This window comes from Aulonocara stuartgranti (genome assembly GCF_965226115.1).
Source record: "Aulonocara stuartgranti genome assembly, chromosome: 17".
NCBI lineage: Eukaryota > Metazoa > Chordata > Actinopteri > Cichliformes > Cichlidae > Aulonocara > Aulonocara stuartgranti.
Genome location: NC_138953.1, coordinates 12,310,869 through 12,330,580, shown reverse-complemented (window position 1 = coordinate 12,330,580; position 19,712 = coordinate 12,310,869). Strand labels below are relative to the sequence as shown.

General features: G+C 38.0%; 1 pseudogene across 1 annotated transcript; it reads right to left on the bottom strand.

Moving 5' to 3' along the window:
• Positions 1–9,033: 9,033 nt before the first annotated feature.
• On the bottom strand, positions 9,034–18,401 carry LOC309693077 (annotated as a pseudogene). The gene is made up of 3 exons: positions 18,211–18,401; positions 10,072–10,147; positions 9,034–9,194 (listed from the first exon to the last, which is right to left on the bottom strand). The product of its transcript is annotated as an uncharacterized misc_RNA (transcript).
• Between the last annotated feature and the right edge of the window lie 1,311 nt (positions 18,402–19,712).

Below are 19,712 nucleotides of genomic sequence, written 5' to 3'. Positions count from 1 at the left end.
GCTCATAATGGGCAACAATGTCATTATAATTTTTAGGCTTTTAGTGATTTCTTTGAACTGTTCTTTTGCTAGGGTGGAAAGATAGTTAATGATGATTGTCTTTTCATAAGTGCTGCTGAGGAGTCTACAAGGTCCCTTAATTTGACAAGGACAAGACCTATTAACTTCATGTTAGTAATCATGATTGACTACAGATGGTAGTTTCTCTTTGCCAGTATAAAAAAGGAATTGATTTGACATCCCTCATTGGATTGATTGATACTCAGAACAATGGAAAAGTCCAAGGAACTCGGTGAAGATCTAATATAGACATTTTCAGATGCAGATTCAAGATCATCAGTTCAAGCAATTGCATGAAATTACAAAATATTTGGATGTAAAACCACTTTTCCAACATCTGGAAGATCCAAGCTGTCCCCCACACTTTGCCAGATGACATCTAAAATAGCCTGAGCACTCCTCAGAGAAAAAACCCAAACAGTTCTTTGGACAAATGAAGCCAAGATTAAATTGTAACTTGTAACTTGAATGAGGGGAAGAGAAAAGTATGGAGACAGGAAAGAACAGCTGATAGACATTATGTAACATTGTGGGAGATAGTGTTAGGAACTGATAAGAATTTAGCGTTTCCAGTGCAGTTTGCACTTGAAGAACACATTCTCATCCTTTTGTGGAATAAAAATAAAAGTGTCTATATCCACACTGTAGAGTGTCCCCCTACTTTCCTCTTCTGACACACAACAACTGAAATTCACTGATTGTACCATAAAAGCAAATGTAACCAATAAGTGGGTTCAATAGGCAAGCAGACGAAGAATTCCAAGGAACGGAATGGGGACCTGTTCTCTACAAGAATCAGTTCTCAATTCTCACCCCTAGTTGGTATTTTTTGGCATGGTTATGCATGGCTGCCAGTGGAACTGGGCTGCAAGTGTTTACTGATGATGTTCCTGCTGATAAAAGTAGCAGGATGAAGTACACAGCTACACTCAGATTGAGCCAAATGCTACAAAACTGATTGCCAGGCACTTCACAGTGCAAACGGACAATAGATTTGAGAAACTGCAAAAGCATAAGGCACAAAATATGATGATATTTTATTTAATGACCAACTCAGTCACCTGGTCTCAACCCAGCAGAGCGCGATCTTCAGTTACTGAAGGCATTGACCGCAAATTATTTTCTTTCATGTATTAAAAGCAAGTCTTACATTTAAAATAATGGTAGAATGTTTGAATACTTTTAGGAATATATTCAACAAAAAAATGTGTAATGTCAAATGAATTAATGCAATACTTTCATTAAACTGCACTTCAGTCACATCTTGATTGTTTAATTTAAAATCCACTCTAAGGGTGCACAAGGCTAGCTACAAAAACTCTTATTGTCCAAATAGTTAGGACCTGGCTTTATGCATCATTGAAGCAACTTTTGCTCTCTCTGGACTGAAGACTAGAAGCTGATTCAAAGCACGATTCACTCAGTTGTTCATTATTCTTCTCTGAAGGGCTTTAAGTTCAGAAGTCAGCCCATATGGAAAAGAAATAGTAAAAACTTATATGTGATTACTCATGAAAGTGGCTACTTTCATGAGTAAATCATATAAGGATTACATGATTTACTCATGAAAGTGGCCACTTTCTCATTACTTTCATATATTGTTTTAGTAAGTATCCAAAACATACAAGTTTCATTATATAATTTTTCAAGGGATCTTATATCTGTTTTCACTCTTATATGCTTTTCATACAAGTTTCACACAAGACAGATAAAAAACTTAATAAGATTTATATATATCTTTTCCATATGGGAGGCTAAATTGCGGAGCGCTATTATTAACCCTGGAAATTTCCTCACCCTGTATGAAGATGTATAAATATGAATAAGAGCTCATTTAAAGTTACAATAATGTTGGATCAGTTTCTGCTTTGTTGGAGCTTGATTGAGTATTTTTCATCTACAATACCAGAGATGTTTTATCATTTTACAAGAATAGTCATGATGTTGCTCTTTGTTTTTCTAGTTATACTGTAGCTTTGTAAGGGGAAAAAGTACCAATAGCAGTTTCATAAAGAAAGGCTGTGACCTGAAAAAGTATATTGTTGTTGTCTTCTCTGGACTGTTAAGGCTCCACTATGAGACAGAGCACTATGTGGAAGATTTACTGGATTCTAATTCTGGTGTCATATCCCTTTCATCTATTTGTGGTGTTTATGCCCTACATCTTCATTATTCTGTCATACGCAGTAAAAAAAAAACACACACACACAAGGGGGAGGTTTATAGATTCGTTCAGGGATTTTATGTTACCCCTACTAAACCTGTACAATACAAAATTATTGTCCCCGCATCTAAATATAGAGATGCTGTTAGTCACTCTCTTTTCAATGTCTTTTCAATGATCCCATTTTATTTTATTGGTTCTTTGCTCATCTTTCTGCCCGTCACTCACGTTGTATTTTTGTTTCGTTACACACATCATCTGGAATTTCCCGAGCTCTCTCTCCAAATGGTGAACATATAAACCTTGGTATTATTTAATCAAGAGTTATCTCATTAGAAATGTATATCCAATGTCATTCATAAATGACTTTAAAAACAGAAACCACTGACCAATGTTTGCGACATAGGACCACAAATGAGTATATTATATTAAAATCAATAGAATTAAAATCACAACACAAAAAAAAGCATAACATTTAAAAAAAAATAAAAAATTAACAACTTAAACTGTGTCAAAAGCCAAGCAGAAGAAGTGGGTCTGAAGAGGCCTTTCTGTGTATATGTCTAATGAAATTGAATTCCACACTTTGGCCTAATTATTTGGTAAGAAAACAGTGTCATAGCATTTAATGGTTATGGTTACAAAAGGGTTTCTGTAATGCACATTTTCTGGGAGCTGTTTATTGTAGCTAATACCCAGAAATCTTCAACAGAAATTACTTGATGACCAGATATCGTCATCAGCGATGTGACAAAGGTGTGACAAAGGAGTGGTTCACTACGGTTTTTCCAAATGGCTTCATAAAGGGTCATAGAGACTATCTGATGTCATCATATTTATTGGCCAGAGACAATGACAATGTAGGCCACCATGCCACGTGCCACAGTTTAATCATGTCATTAATGTTACAGTGTTGAGGCAGAACAAAAGCTGAATAGTTGTGGCCTATATTAATACAGTTAGGGTGTAACTTTGCTATCATGACCTATTTGTGAAACAGATTATGTGGATTGGTGACCAACAATGGTTAGTGTCTACACTTCATCATATTACTTTTATCCATTTCAAACACTCCAATGGAAAAGTTCTTTTAAAATACATTATCATCATACAGTATCATTTGTGTTAACCCACACACCTGTTGCAGGATATTGCAAGGATAGAGTTCCAAACTAGCTCTTACTGTGTTAGCCAGGGCATTATGCCCTCACATTATCTGGCACGGAGAGCGACAAAGTGTCAAAGACATGCTTGAAGCAGTATTGAGGAACACAAGTAAGAGTGTCCATGTGCAGTGTTTGTGAACTGCTGATCAAAGCAGAGAAGACTAGAAGGTTTCTTGTATAACACGTCTCTTAGTAGCCAGTTGGTAAGAGTAGATATGTGCAATAACAAGATATATCCTCTTCCTCTTTGCTACAGTTAGCGTGGTTGTGATGTAACCAGTGTATTCTCTGCCAGCACATTGGAGTAGTCTGCTTCATCAGTGACTTTTTCTATTTCAACAGTTTGAGTAGAAAATAACATTATCAAGCATTGCTCACATGCAGAGATTGCATCCAAGATGCACCAGATCTAGTACACCTTTTTTTTTCTTTGAGTGTTTAAGTAAAAAAAGAGAAATGAAGTAGGGCAATTCTTCTTATTATTGATAGGCACCATACCTGTAGAGTTAGTGCTGACTCACAGTTTTAGGAAATGTAAATGGCTGTCATTAATCATCACCACTCATATATCTGTAAGCTGAAAGAAAAGGAAGTTGACCTTTTAGAATGCCCTTTTGCTCTATGTGTGGCTCAGTAGTCAACAGATAAGTAAAATAAAGCCACCAGTTTTTGAAAAATGTGAGCTGCTGTAACAGTTCCAGATTTTACAGCTGAATGCCCAAAAATGTTGGCCATGTAACAGTTGTGTGTGGGATGGAGAGCAGAATATTCTCTGCACTTTCTTTCTGAATTCTCCAGAAAGAAAAAGCAATGCTGATGGCTGCCAGGAGCCTGTAGGACTCTGGCTCTGGTGCAGAGTGTAGGTTTCAATTTTTTTTTTACTTTTGTTGTGCCAATAAAAGTATAACTGCTGAGCTTCAAAAAAATATAGAGAAAACAAGGGTTAAAACTGCATTTTCTCTTATTGTGACAGCCTTCAGCAGGGGTCAGCAAATGAGCTGTTTGTTTTGTTTTAATTCTAATGATGAAGGCTCTCAAATTACCTGTTGAGCGCAGCAGTGAATGGGTTTCCTTTATGATGCTATTTTTTGCAGCTGTCTTCTGTCGTTGTTGTGTGCTGGTCATTCTGCCTTTAGTTTGACCTTTATCAAACGCATGCTCAATTGGGCTTAGATCGGTCATCTCAAAAATTGCACACTCAGTATGACGTGTATAGAAGTACACGTCACCAAAACTGACTCCGTCACTGGAAGCCATGCATGCCCGTGCATCTCATTGCCTCCAGTGACGTTTACATGTATTGTAGTGTGCTTCAGACATTACAATCAAGCAATGGTAGATATTTGTATATTCATCTGATGTTTTTTAATTTAAATTTTAATAAAGGTCAGCGTCAGTGGACCGTTACAACACAAATAAAGCTAGATAAATGCAAAGAGAAAACTGTAATTATAAGAGCTCCAAAATGCAACAAAACAAAACAAACAAACACAAAAATCGTCATCATTGCGTTACAGTCTCAGATGTTTGTTGTTTCCAGTTAAAGGTTCCAGTTTTCCCTTAGATGTGGAATATGAGTTCTGAAAACAGCCATCAGACCCAAATATTCGATTTTTAGTTGTAACATCCACATAAACTCACTTACATCCTATGTTTTTATCCCTTCCTTTGCATGATTCTCCCGTCACCTCTCCTACAGACATGTTTGACCAGCTGGTGAGTTAGACAGAGGATTATATATAAGAAACATTCGAGACACACAGAAACCGAAATTTAGCGAGGGCCACACTCATACCAGTGCCTCAATGTCATTTACATAGAAAAAAGCCCTTTCTCTAATCATTTAGATCACTGGCTCTTGGTAAGCTGACTTTAATGACGACATAAAACAAGCTTAAGTAAACCTAATAATATTGGGAAAATAACAATTAGGTATTAATTTTCCAGCCCTTATTTTGAGTGGCAAATGTGAAAGCTACTTTACCATACATACACAGAATAAGGCTCCTAATTACAATGACGAGCAAAACCATGGGACATGCCATTGTCAAGATGTTATAAATTAGAGTGTGTGACACATATAATATGCCAGCTCATTCCAAGTAATCACTGCTCTGTTATCCATCTTGTAACCTTGATTAGTTTACTGACATAATTATGAATTGTAGGTCAGACGTGAGCATACATAAATCATCCGACCACTTGTGAATGGTCATTTCCATATTTTCCATGATCCTGACTTCTCTATGGGGTTTATGAATAAAGGCAAAAATTAGTTTGTACACCGCCTGCCGAGAAACCCAGCAGAGGACAGCTGACTTTAACAAGGTCTCTTTTTAAACAAGGATGATGAAGAAAACGGAACAAATAAAGTTCTAGTTCTTTGAATGTGGTTCCTGAAAATAACACATGTGCAAGTATGCACATATTTAATAAGCAAGCAGTAATAACACACACAAACAAACAGCAGTAGTGGAAGCAGATTTTTTGAAAGAGGCTTTAAAGTCTCCAAAGCAATTGGACCTGTTACCTGGCAACAGCACACTGCTAGAAATATACTTTCTTTCTTTTTGATTAACAGCCAGCTCGGAGGTACTAAGGAACTGAGATGGTGCAAACAAAAACCCGGAGTTGGCTCCTTAGCAGTGCAGAAAAGTACTTTCTAGAAAGTCCAGGAATAGTTACTGTGCATTATGCATCAGGGAGCTCATGTTAGCGAGGCTATGAAGCAGATCTTTCACTGTCACTTCATTATTCCAAGAAATCCCACACAAAAATGTGCATGCATTGAAAAGGAAAATTAATTGCTAGGCAAATAAGTGTTTTTCATTCATTATTAATTAGCGGGAAAAGTTGCTTTAACTGGAAATTTGTAAATTCTTTTCTTACAAAGTCTCTATTTAAGAAATATTCACCAGACAAATTGGTTTATTTTATTTATTAGCTTATCTGTGTATTTGCTCATTACACTGTAAACATATTCATATGTCTTTATTTTAATTTACACACCGTTTGTTGTCTTCACAACAATATTTTCTATTTTCCATGTAGGCTTTTTATACAAGAAATACATTTTCAATTGCTCAATCCAGTCATTTCTAAAATCTGATTAATTCAAAGTGCTGCTTTAATGGTAAAAGTGAAGAATAGTCTGTGATTGAATTGCCATAATCTGCCACAAAGGGTTCTGCTGCTCTCCAGTGGCCTCTTCAATCCACTGCACTTTCACTGTTTAAGCCATCTTGTGTGATGAATCGATTAGTTTACTCCTACTGACGACAGACGGAACCACAGCCATTACTTAATGGACCAGTATTGATGTACAGAGATTGCTAGTGGTGACAGTTATACAAATTCTCAGTCTTCTTGTATCACAGCGACTCATCACAGTTAAGAGCAGACAGGTTAGTTGGAGGTGATCTGTGGCATGCTGGTGGAGCGCAGTGTAAACCCCTGACTGCAAACAGGAGAATAGTAAAAAATAAAAATAAAATGGGAAGCAAAGACAAGGAACTGAACAAGGATGTGAGAATTGTTTGCACTGAGGATGATGCCTTCACTGGATGCCCTTCAAGTATTATTTTTGATCTGGGGATATTTTATGCAAATATTTATTTTTTCTTTACTGCTAAGGCATTTTAGCTTTTCCTTTCTTTATATTCCTCAGTTTGTCATTTAAAGTGAAGCTAACTTAACATACATACAGTTTCAAAAACCACTGGTTAAACACTTTTGTTAAATAATAGCCAAGTGATGACTAATCAATTAAATGCTAACAGAATTATGCTAGAATATAGTTCGAGTGTTTTTCAGTTTCATAATTTAATACTTCACAATATTCTTGTCAAACAAAGAAATGCAGATCTCAGTTTTAAATAGATTTCACACATTATTGTATGTAAACAACAGTTAACAGAAGGTATGGCCTCCTCTGGGGATGACTTAAGTAGTCAACTGTCTGTGCATGGACTGCAAAATTGTGATTTGAAACAAAAAAGTGAAAAATGTATTTCACAAAATAAAAAGTTTTTTTCAATGTCCCCCATAGTAACCATGACAATTTCAGTTCCTTCTGTTCTGATTCTTAGGACAATCGTTCATATCACTTTGTGAGAGTTAAGGCTATATTAGTGGTGGCTTTTACGCATATAATCACACAGATGAGAGGGAATCAACACAAGGAGATTTATAGATAAAAACCAACAAATGGGAAAGTCTGTGAATATACAGAGATGGCCATTTAGCAGCAGCATACAGAGAATAGTAATGTGCACGATTTCCACAGCCAGTAATAAAACATAAAGCACAGTGGTAGGCAGTATCCAGCCTTTTTACTGGGCAGGTGCTTTCAAAAAAGCAGATCACTAACAAACTAATAAAGGTAAAAAACTTGCACATGTCACTTGGAGAGAGAAACAAGATTGATTTCTAAAAAAGTAATAATGCCTTTGCAAAGTTTACTTGGAGGACTGTCATAAAGTTGATGTAAAGAGCCCCTAAGTCTTTTAGGAAAAACACAGAAGGGGTTAAAAGAAACACTTTAGAATATTAGTGGAAAAATGATGCATAATTATGCATGCTCACTGATCAGTGTTAATAACAAAAGTAATAACATTTGGTGAGCATTAGTATAATTTCAAGCATTAAAACATAATATATCTGCCATTTGCAAACCTACTTTGCTTTGAGTGGGTGTGTCCTTTGTTTCTGTGAAGCAGGACACAGCTGCCTCCACTCAGCAATCGGCACTGGAGGACACCAGAGTTAATTTTTTTACTACAGGTTTCTTATTAAATTTGCCTTCTTTGATGCAGTTCAGGGGAACATAAAGTACAGAAAATGTGTTCTCAGAATGCAGCTGTTGCACCTTTGGAGTTCTAAAGTAATATTATGTTGTGGTAAGCTGGATAAGATCGAATATTTTTATGGCATGACATCCATTAGGATGTTAAATATGAAGCTGCAGTGCAGCAGGGAAAAAGGAAGATCGCAGAGAAGATTCATGGATGCAGTGAAGGAGGACTTGCAGAGAGCTGGTGTGACAGAGGAGAATGATGAGGATAGAGTGAGATGGAGGCGACCTCTAAATAATAAAACTGATTTTCTCAGTTAGCTTTTGATAATGTATAAATAAATCTGTCTTTTACTACAATTTTATAACATATATAGTCAAATAAATGAGAGTAAAACAAACATATTAAACTTGGAATATTAAAACAAAAGTCAAATCCTGACCTTAATCTATGTGCATATATTGTAGCACCTGAGACGTGTTGGGGAGCTGCAGGTGCTTGCTGTTGAGGACAATAGCAGTGAGCGTTTTGTTCATGTCCATGTACCATCGTGCAGTGCTGGAGCTTTAGCATCCCAGCTACCTTAAAACTGGGGAAATACATACATCTTACAATATAGGTAGTTCTATATAGTAGTAATATAGTAGTTCTTTTATCAGCTCCACTCTGACAAATAATAAACACAGTTAGGCCTTTTTTGGCTATCAAAAATGCCTCCATTCATTATAGACCCGTAAAGGCTTAGAAGGAACGCTTTGCACAGAACATTGCGAGTTGGTAAACATATTTGGCTGCTGACATAAATACGTAATGTAATCCTATATGCAGATAGTGGTTAGACCCATATAAACTATTTTGAAAGGGAGCATGTGTAGCTGATCCAGATGTTGTCAGTTAGATCCATCAGGAATACGGCCCCAGTGATGAGGAACGAGAAACCCCCTAGGACCACTTCTCCCCACACAGACCACTCCAGAGACATGTGGCCCATAACAACAGTGGCAGCAGCTCCTAAAGGAGAACACAAATATTTTTAGAGTAAATAAGAACTGCCAAAATGTGACAAAGAGTTTTTTTTAATTAGTAACACAGTGGAAATTTAAGGTAACACAAACACCAAACAAGAAAACTTCTCCTTTTGAAACAGTTATTGTATTTCAAAATGTACTAGGGAAAAAAAAAGACTGTAATATTTTGAAGACAACTGGAAAGGAAATATGAAGAGTGTACTCTCTCTGTGGTGTATACAATTATATGGCTTTGCCCCCATGTCAGGAGCATCTGAAAAGATGATTTACGTCCTGTCATCCATTTTCAAATTGCTTTCTGCTGTATAGTAGAAAACAACTAGGAGGACGTCAAGCAAAAGCAACACATCCCCTTAACATCCCCCTTACTATGAGAACACTTCAGCTATATTATTATATTTAGGAAAAATCAAACAGATAAAATGACCCTTTGTGTATTATCATGTGGAATCTGTGAGGTATACTACGTTTATATTTTGGGTTTTTTTTTACTTTGTTTGCTGCCTTTTAGCTACAGAAAATATTGAACAATAAACAACAAAAACTCATTACTTATAGGGTGGACAGGTAACAAGAATTTGATGGATAGTGATATTTCTCACTTGTGCCACATGGTGGCGCAGTGTGACTGGTTTATCACAAAGCTCCACAAAGCTCCTTTGGGCACATGTGAAGGAGCATTGAGACCTATGAGAGCATATGAACCTGGGGGCTGTGACTCTTCGGAGCATTGATTATTTTTACCTCTTCCTCATTTTGTTTTGTCCTCTCGCTCTCCTCTGCTCTTATTAACTGAACCTATTTGCTACATGTTCATCATATATTTCCCAATCAATGCAAGTAGCCTTGTCGAACTGTACTTCTAATTGCTGAAGGGTAAATAGGAACTAAACCCGAGTCACGACCATCAGTCAGGTTGGTGCAAATGAGAACACCCTAGAGACACAGATCCACTCACTCAGAGCTTTTTATCTACCAAAATATAAACACAGGTTATGTGTTTCCTTTGATTCCTGAACCTTCCTGGCCAATCCATGCTAATAGTCCAGCATAAACACCCCTAAGGCCAGTCTGTGTATCTAACATGTACTTAATCAATCCCCTTGGCTCTGATTTTCAGACTGGGGTCAAAAGAAGACTGAATAATTAAACCAGTTTCCAGAGCAGTGTCAACTGGAGGCTTAGCAGGGTCAGCCAGAGCTAGCTGTAAAGGTTCATAGAGAGAGATCAATAATGTAACAGGATGTTCACACTGCAGGAGTTCATTTAAAATATCAAATGCTTTGATTAATTGGATATGTGAAAATATTTTTTAATTTAAATCATCAGATAGCACATTGAAAGCCTTCAAGAGGATTGTGCCTACGTCTTTTCTGAAATATTTTCACTGAGAGTTTGCCATGGACAACAAATGAAAGCTAGCATAAAAGACTAAATCTGTTGTATTTACATGATGCCCTTTATGTTATTTCATTTGTACTGCCCTATTTAAAAAAAGGTTAAAACTAACTGCTTACTGGAGTAAACCCAGCATTGCTACATTATGCTCAAGATAAGAGAAAGCTAAGGTTAGAGAACTGTGATTCATGGTTGATGGAGTGAAAATATCAGAAAGGTCGCAAGTGTGTACGATATGATCCCCAATCATAAACGGTGCTTTACAAATAAGCACGATGATTTGTGCATAGTTTTGATTACTCAAAAATGCACACTCCAATCCACAGACAAATGCAGGAATATGCATTCATGACTGACACACAGTTTGAAGTTTATCTGCACAAATGAGATCATCATCACTTTCAAAAGCTTCCTCTGCCTACAAATGTCTAAAAAATATTTGTGACATTCATTTCACTCTGTTTTTTTTTTTTACTTTTCAGTCCAAGGTTACTGGGCTTCTTAGATATACAGTACCTGTGCAAGGTTTTGAGTCTGCACTGTCCACTGACAGACCGACATGACCCTCCAGACTAATAAGAAGGGCACATCTTTCCTTAGATCCCCTCCTGCGTCTTTAAATATCCACATATGTTGAACTCAGGTCCCCAGTTTAACACCCATCATCAGTTTTTTAAGAAGATCACGAGTTCTAATATCATAGTTTAAAGGTTCAGACACAAGCTGCAGATTTTCAACCTTAGACAGGGAAAAATTGTGACCTCATTCATGCTGGCTTTTCACACTTATTAGATGGCATCACACTGTGTACAAGGTTACAGGTGGGGGATGTGAATTAGTACATGCTGTGTTCTGGTATATGATGAACACTGATGCTAACGTGGTAGCCGGTGTGTTAAGGTGACGAAAAGTGGTCTCGAGTAAGCATCAGCATGCGAAGGGTTGAGAAGTTGTTTATGTTGCTGTAGTGGAAATCTAAATTGAACTATATTCAATCCTGGACATCCCTGACCTGGAGAAGGGAATGTCCTCACTGAAAACTGAATATATTATTCAGGTGTTTGATGTGCAAATGACTTGAACTTACTCCTTTAGACCACAGATAAATAGATGGGTCGTGGTGCTCTGTAACATCGTCTCCTTGACAATCACACAGTACAAAGCAGAACTCAACACATGCATTTTGTCTCATTCTAATACCAATAAGCTTTTTTCCTTCCACACTCCAGGGCATACAGTTATTAATATGCTGAATATGAAAATAGTAAATTATGTTGTGCTTTTCTTCCATATTTTATCATGTTGGTAATCCATATTCATATGTTCCCTATCGGTTTCCACCAGGTTTTTTCCTCAGGGATGTTTTCTAAGTGTGGAATAGAGAAAAAATACAACAGGAATCTTTGGGGAAATATCAGACATGGGCCCTACAGCTTGACTGCATGTTGGACTGAACCATTTACAAGTGAAAGGCATACAGCTGGATGTGGTTTACACAGAGTAATTGCCTTTGGTTTCTGGGGAATACAGATATGTATCAGTGCTATAATCAATAAAAGTGCACTGGCTGGATAGCAGCAGCAGCTGCTATACCCATATGGGGATGAGAGTATGAAATTAAATAGTCTAATTAATGCTGTTCCTATTGTCTGCTGTGCTTTGGGGTTTGCAAAATACTGACTGTAGAATAGGGTGGTGTTTTTTTTCTGTCTGTTTATTCAATTATTTTTTGTAATGGAATGTGTATAACATCCATAAGCTTTAATGAATTTTTTATTATTATTTACAAGAACCAGAAGTAGTTATGTTTAATATGGGACTGCAGTAGTTGGATTATTATGTCTTGCAGTGATGTTATGAATCTGATTATTTCTGCTACCATTCACAATTGTCATGTCTATGTAACCTTGTCGTTTTTGCTCTTCCTCGCAGCAATCGTTGGTGTAAGTATTGGCAGATGGCATTTTTCTTACTGACAAACTTTTAAGGTGCACTGAGGTTTTTGCTTCGTATTTGTATCAGCGTGACATAATCAGCAGACTTTTTGAATGCCAACGAAGGAGCATTTGTTTGCCCCTTGACCACGTTTTCCCCCAGACAGCACAATTTTCTTCTATTACTAATGTCAGGAAAAAATATGTATGTTTATACGCATTAAACGCAATAAATGGAATAAAAGATTGTAACGTGACTGACGGAGGCCTTTGTTTTGGAAAGCTCTAATAGATACAGTATATGTGAATCAGTATATTTGAATATTTTAATGTAATAAGTCGTCAGGAAATCGTATGCATGACTACAGGGGGAAACCTGTTTCGATTCGAATAATAATAACAGAATAACCAGTAGTGACTAAATACTTTAAAATTGAAATATATTACCTAAAGCTGCACCAGTAATTACCTAATGGCTTACATGACTTGCATGTAATGTGATAGCAATTGCTTATAGTGACCGATGACCATCCCCTCTAAGCTTTACAGAAAGCTTTTAAGTGTTTCATTTTTTGCTGGGAATTTATGACCAGTGCCTTTACTGTTGTTGGTTTACTCTCACCAGTGTCATTGTGGAGACAAACTGAATGACTAGCTGATGAAGTAGGTCAGCTCATACCAATGCTGACACTTTGCTTTTTGGAGGAGATTAAATGTAACTCAATGAGAATGAATAAATTAATCAGGAGGTAAAATGGATCAACTCTTCGTTTTTACTGTATCTAAGATCCCAAATTGAAACCTTAATGTCTAAAGAGGCGTTCTTTGGGAGAGTTAAGTTTCAACACTGCAGACCCACATCACAAATTTCCATCACATTGTCACATGATTAGGGTCATTAAGTCGAACTGTTTGACCACATTCATGCTTTTGTCCTCACTCCTTGGTTGTATTTGGTGCTGATGAACTGACCCATAGAAAAAAAAATTTAACGAATGAATTAACCTGACAGAAAGGAAAGAAAACTTTAACAAGTCTTGTATAACTTATTTTATAGAATGTATTTTTACATTTGAAAATAAGCAAAGGTCAGAGGGTAAAAAGTTGTTTCTATCAAGCTATTTTAATGTGGCCTGGAAGCTGTACAGGGAGTGCAGAATTATTAGGCAAATGAGTATTTTGTCCACATCATCCTCTTCATGCATGTTGTCTTACTCCAAGCTGTATAGGCTCGAAAGCCTACTACCAATTAAGCATATTAGGTGATGTGCATCTCTGTAATGAGAAGGGGTGTGGTCTAATGACATCAACACCCTATATCAGGTGTGCATAATTTTTAGGCAACGTCCTTTCCTTTGGCAAAATGGGTCAAAAGAAGGACTTGACAGGCTCAGAAAAGTCAAAAATAGTGAGATATCTTGCAGAGGGATGCAGCAGTCTCAAAATTGCAAAGCTTCTGAAGCGTGATCATCGAACAATCAAGCGTTTCATTCAAAATAGTCAACAGGGTCGCAAGAAGCGTGTGGAAAAACCAAGGCGCAAAATAACTGCCCATGAACTGAGAAAAGTCAAGCGTGCAGCTGCCAAGATGCCACTTGCCACCAGTTTGGCCATATTTCAGAGCTGCAACATCACTGGAGTGCCCAAAAGCACAAGGTGTGCAATACTCAGAGACATGGCCAAGGTAAGAAAGGCTGAAAGACGACCACCACTGAACAAGACACACAAGCTGAAACGTCAAGACTGGGCCAAGAAATATCTCAAGACTGGTTTTTCTAAGGTTTTATGGACTGATGACATGAGAGTGAGTCTTGATGGGCCAGATGGATGGGCCCGTGGCTGGATTGGTAAAGGGCAGAGAGCTCCAGTCCGACTCAGACGCCAGCAAGGTGGAGGTGGAGTACTGGTTTGGGCTGGTATCATCAAAGATGAGCTTGTGGGGCCTTTTCGGGTTGAGGATGGAGTCAAGCTCAACTCCCAGTCCTACTGCCAGTTTCTGGAAGACACCTTCTTCAAGCAGTGGTACAGGAAGAAGTCTGCATCCTTCAAGAAAAACATGATTTTCATGCAGGACAATGCTCCATCACACGCGTCCAAGTACTCCACAGCGTGGCTGGCAAGAAAGGGTATAAAAGAAGAAAAACTAATGACATGGCCACCTGATCTGAACCCCATTGAGAACCTGTGGTCCATCATCAAATGTGAGATTTACAAGGAGGGAAAACAGTACACCTCTCTGAACAGTGTCTGGGAGGCTGTGGTTGCTGCTGCACGCAATGTTGATGGTGAACAGATCAAAACACTGACAGAATCCATGGATGGCAGGCTTTTGAGTGTCCTTGCAAAGAAAGGTGGCTATATTGGTCGCTGATTTGTTTTTGTTTTGTTTTTGAATGTCAGAAATGTATATTTGTGAATGTGGAGATGTTATATTGGTTTCACTGGTAAAAATAAATAATTGAAATGGGTATATATTTGTTTTTTGTTAAGTTGCCTAATAATTATGCACAGTAATAGTCACCTGCACACACAGATATCCCCCTAAAATAGCTAAAACTAAAAACAAACTAAAAACTACTTCCAAAAACATTCAGCTTTGATATTAATGAGTTTTTTGGGTTCATTGAGAACATGGTTGTTGTTCAATAATAAAATTATTCCTCAAAAATACAACTTGCCTAATAATTCTGCACTCCCTGTATGTTGAGCAGGAAGCAAATCTTGTACCTTCACCAAGTGCTTTGGGAATTTGTTTTTCGTTAGAGTCTAACTGCCAAAAATAGTTTACATGCTGATGTTTTTGCTCTTCTTCCGAATTATCTCTCCTTCTATGTTAAGAGCAGAAAATTGAATTAGTGCCACGTGCGCATTCTTTGGAAACTTTTTTTCCTTCCAACTTCATATAAATTTCAAAAGTCCCTCAGGCCACAAGTTGAAAAGGTAATTTGCATCAACATGATTGAGCATCAAATGAATGCATCTGCTATAATTTGTGTGAACAATGCAGATCTCATTCCACCGTGTGCATCACAAAGTGATTGTTATTGCAGAGGTGTGAAGGATCTCATTTTCTCCTTAATGCCAGTGAGGCAGGATACTGTAAGGGCTCTCCTGCTCCCCTCTCTGTTCCAAACTTTATTTCATCTCTGAATTCAAGTTATGTGAACATGGTGGGACTACTGATGTCGGTCTTATGCATGCTAAGACCACTTTGCCCCAGTTGTACATGAATTTCTCTAGAGAAGATGACACTTGCATGACCACTTGCGGCCATGTCACCCCTACTTGCGACCCATATATTGATGTGAAGAAATATAATGAAATTTGTCCCTTGAAGTTAGTCTAAGGAGCTTGGAAAGAAAAGCGTCTGGACTTCTATAAGTTTTCTTGAAGACATTTCACCTCTTATTCAAAAAGCTTCTTCAGTTCTAAGAGCAATTGGTAAAGAGTCCCAGATTTTAAGCCCTATAGGAGTGACCCCAGGAGGGTCATGGACCCCTTTTTGATCCTATACCTAATCACATGAGCCAAGGTGTGAAAACGGGTGTGGGTCACAATAAGCCAAGGTTTTGAGTGAACCCACTGTGAAACCTAGCCCCGCCCTATCATGCGGTTTATTGAGGTTAAATGGTCCAGGATGTTAGTGGGCTAAGGCGTTTGGGAAAGGATATCAAAACTGAAAGTTGGGGTCCTAAGCAACACATTTTGGACTGAGAAGACAGATGGTTTGAAAGAGGAGTGAAAGAAGCCATCTATGTCCACTGTGAATAACCATCTTTGAACAGAGGCAGTGGCTTATCATTTATACAGATTCATACTCCAATGGATGGATCAGAGAGCAACTACGGGTTAGTATCTTTGGTGTCACGGTTCGATATTTTTTCGATACAAAAAAATGTTCATGCCTTTTTAATTTGTCATTTATTAAAATTATAAATATATATTTTAACTCAAAAGTACAGTTTTTAAATTTATTGTTGCTGAAACAACAAAGTAATAAAAAAACTAAATCTATCTGATCGAGAAATCACTCATCTTTGGAAAAGAGAGTTTATTACAGAGAAATGGCTCTTTCCAAAATACAGTGGGGCAAAAAAGTATTTAGTCAGCCACCGATTGTGCAAGTTCCCCCACCAAAAAATGATGACAGAGGTCAGTAATTTGCACCAGAGGTACACTTCAACTGTGAGAGACAGAATGTGGAAAAAAAAATCCATGAATTCACATGGTAGGATTTGTAAAGAACTTCTGCCCTGCGCTCAGTGAATCTGCATTCGACTACTCCGCCTAGGCTTCACTGTCGAGCGCAGATCCACTGAGCGCTCAACACAGACAGCATCGTCAGAAGAAAAGTTGATAAAATAAATTAAAAATTTTGTATTGTTCGATACATATGCGTACCGAACCGAAAGCACTGTATCGAACGGTTCAATATCGATACGAGCATTGTTGCACCCCTATATATATATAGGGGTGTAAATTAAAATTAATATATATATATATATATATATATATATATATATATATATATAACATATTTAACAGGCTCTTCTTTGTCTTACCTTTTGTTTCATAATGATCCAAATCTTTTGAACTGGTGAATGTTCTGGACTGGAGGCAAGCCAGTTCGCCACCTGGACTCTTATATATGCAAGACCATTCACTAAAAAAAAGATGCAGCATACATGGTTGTAAAAGCTGTACATGCCCTTTAGAATTGATCGTGTCTTTCCAGATGTGCAAGCCACCAATTCTTCAGGCATGGTACACCACAATACCATCTGAGATGAAGGCTTTTGAACTGAGCACTGATAACATGGAGATAGATCCTCTCCTCTTTAGTCCAGAGGTCAAAGGCATTCATGATTTTCTGAAAGAATTTCAAATTTCAATTCGTCTGCCCACAGGGCTTTTCCACTTTTTCTCAGCTCATTTGAAATGAGCTTTGGCCCAAAGAAGATGAAAGCTTTTCATGTTCCCACATTGCTTTTTTTTTTGCTTGATAGATCTTCGACCTGCATTTGTGGATGCATACTGAGATTTCTCCAGATTTTTAGGCTATTTATTGATAGCCATTTAGACAGAAAGATTATCCACCCAAATACCCAAGTGTTAAATACTATGATACTTTTTCAATGACAACCTTATTTCCAGGTAACTCAATTCCATCCATGTTCCATCTGCAATGTCATTTGTGAAACACACTATGGGCTAATGAGATGCATCACTGACTCTTCCTATAAGGAGCTCATGATTAATAGAACTAAATGCTACGTTTTGAGCAGTGGAACTATAAAAAAAGTCCAAAAACATACATTTAACTACTTTTGTTTGGCTGTTAATTTTTGGACTGTAAAGACATCTACAAAAACTGTGATATTCAAAGATGCTGAAATTTTGATCTAGTATATTGCCTAACTGAGAACACAATGGATATATATATATATATATATATTTCAACTACTCCTTAGAATCGAAGATGTTAAAAAACATGGTAGCTTGTTGGTATTGTGGAGAGATATCTTAGCCCCTGCTGTCTGCTTAATGACGATGTTCTGCTTTATTTGTGCATGCTCCATAATGAAAACAACCCAGGCAATCTAAAAACCTTACTCTTCCATTATCTTACAGCGCTAGCATATTTCATTTCATAGCTCAGTAGTTCACTTGCTCAGTGGTGAGATTCTTCTGAGTTCCCATGAGAAACTCTGTCACAAAGGCTCTATGGGCCTCATCATGGAGCAGAAGCCATAGATGCAGAGCAGTACTGTAGGGCCCACCCATCCAGCCTGGCAGGGCACATAATGGCTTGCCCAGAAAGGCCTATTGCCACACTTCCTGTTCCAGCAAAAGCCCATCGCTCCTCTCCCAGTCCCTAGAGACGTCTAGCTGCATCCGGCGAGAGCACAGCCTAATTTAGGCAGTTTAATCTGTTGAGATATAGAAGCCCCAGATAAGGCCAAGGTGAGACTGACTGTGAACACCAAGCCGCCTGCTTTGCCATTGTTGTTTCTCTTCTCTGAAGTTTTCCTGGCTAAGGCAAGACAGGAAAAAATGTGAGGCTGTGAGTGAAGATACATTAAGATGAAATATGAGGTGCTGAGCCCCTGGGGCTCCAGCAGGTTATAATAAATACTGTCTCCTATTCTGTCTTTATACAAAAACACCCTAATTTTTGCAGATATTGTGGAAGACGTCAAGCAGAGGAATATGTATGAGTCCATGCATGTGTGTGTAGAAGTGTGCGTGTATGTGTATGTGAGGTACAGCTCAGTAGTGTGTTTACCTGCCCTGAGCCTGCACACACTGTTTATCTAACCTTTTCCACCATTAGCCAGCACAGTCCAGCAAAAGGTGTTAAATCCAAGCATACAGATCATCAAATCAAAAATCAAAAAAATATTCTAAATAACTTCCCGATTTTATTTTTACTTAATAACCACTTTCATACCTACTTGAACCCATCCTCATTCCAAATTAAATGTAACTGTAAATAAATGCTACAAGGTTAACTTTAGTTGGATGGCTTCACAATGGACCCTCAATATTTTGGGAAAAAATAAGTAAGTCAGTTATTGCTCAGATGAGAATCACTGCACTCTGCAATTTAAAATATCCAGCAGTGAATAATGACTCACCAGTGAGGTGTCAACAGAAAGCTCTGCCTCAGCTCAAACTGTCAGGCTGCCTCCATGACTAAATTCTCAACATCAAGGTCACAGCAGAGAAAATGTTATTCACATCCATATATTTCACATTTAATGTTATTGTGTTTACAGCATAATGTACAGTGACTACAGCTGGGGGGCGGGGCATTTGAAAAAAATATGACCTTTCAAATTTCATAAAATCATGAAGCCTGGAATGATATTCTCTGCTGTTCCTCCCATTCTCTTCCATTCAGTACATGCTGTACAACCGGTAATATAGTTGGCAGTTCGTCTTATAATCGGAAGGTTGCTGGTTTGAGCCCCGGCTCCGACAGTCTTGGTCGTGTCCTTGGGCAAGACACTTCACCCGTTGCCTACTGGTGGTGGTCAGAGGGCTCGGTGGCGGCAGTGTTCGGCAGCCTCGCCTCTGTCAGCGCGCCCCAGGGCAGCTGTGGTTACAATGCAGCCTGCCATCACCAGTGTGTGAATGGGTGAATGACTGAATGCAGTGTAACACGC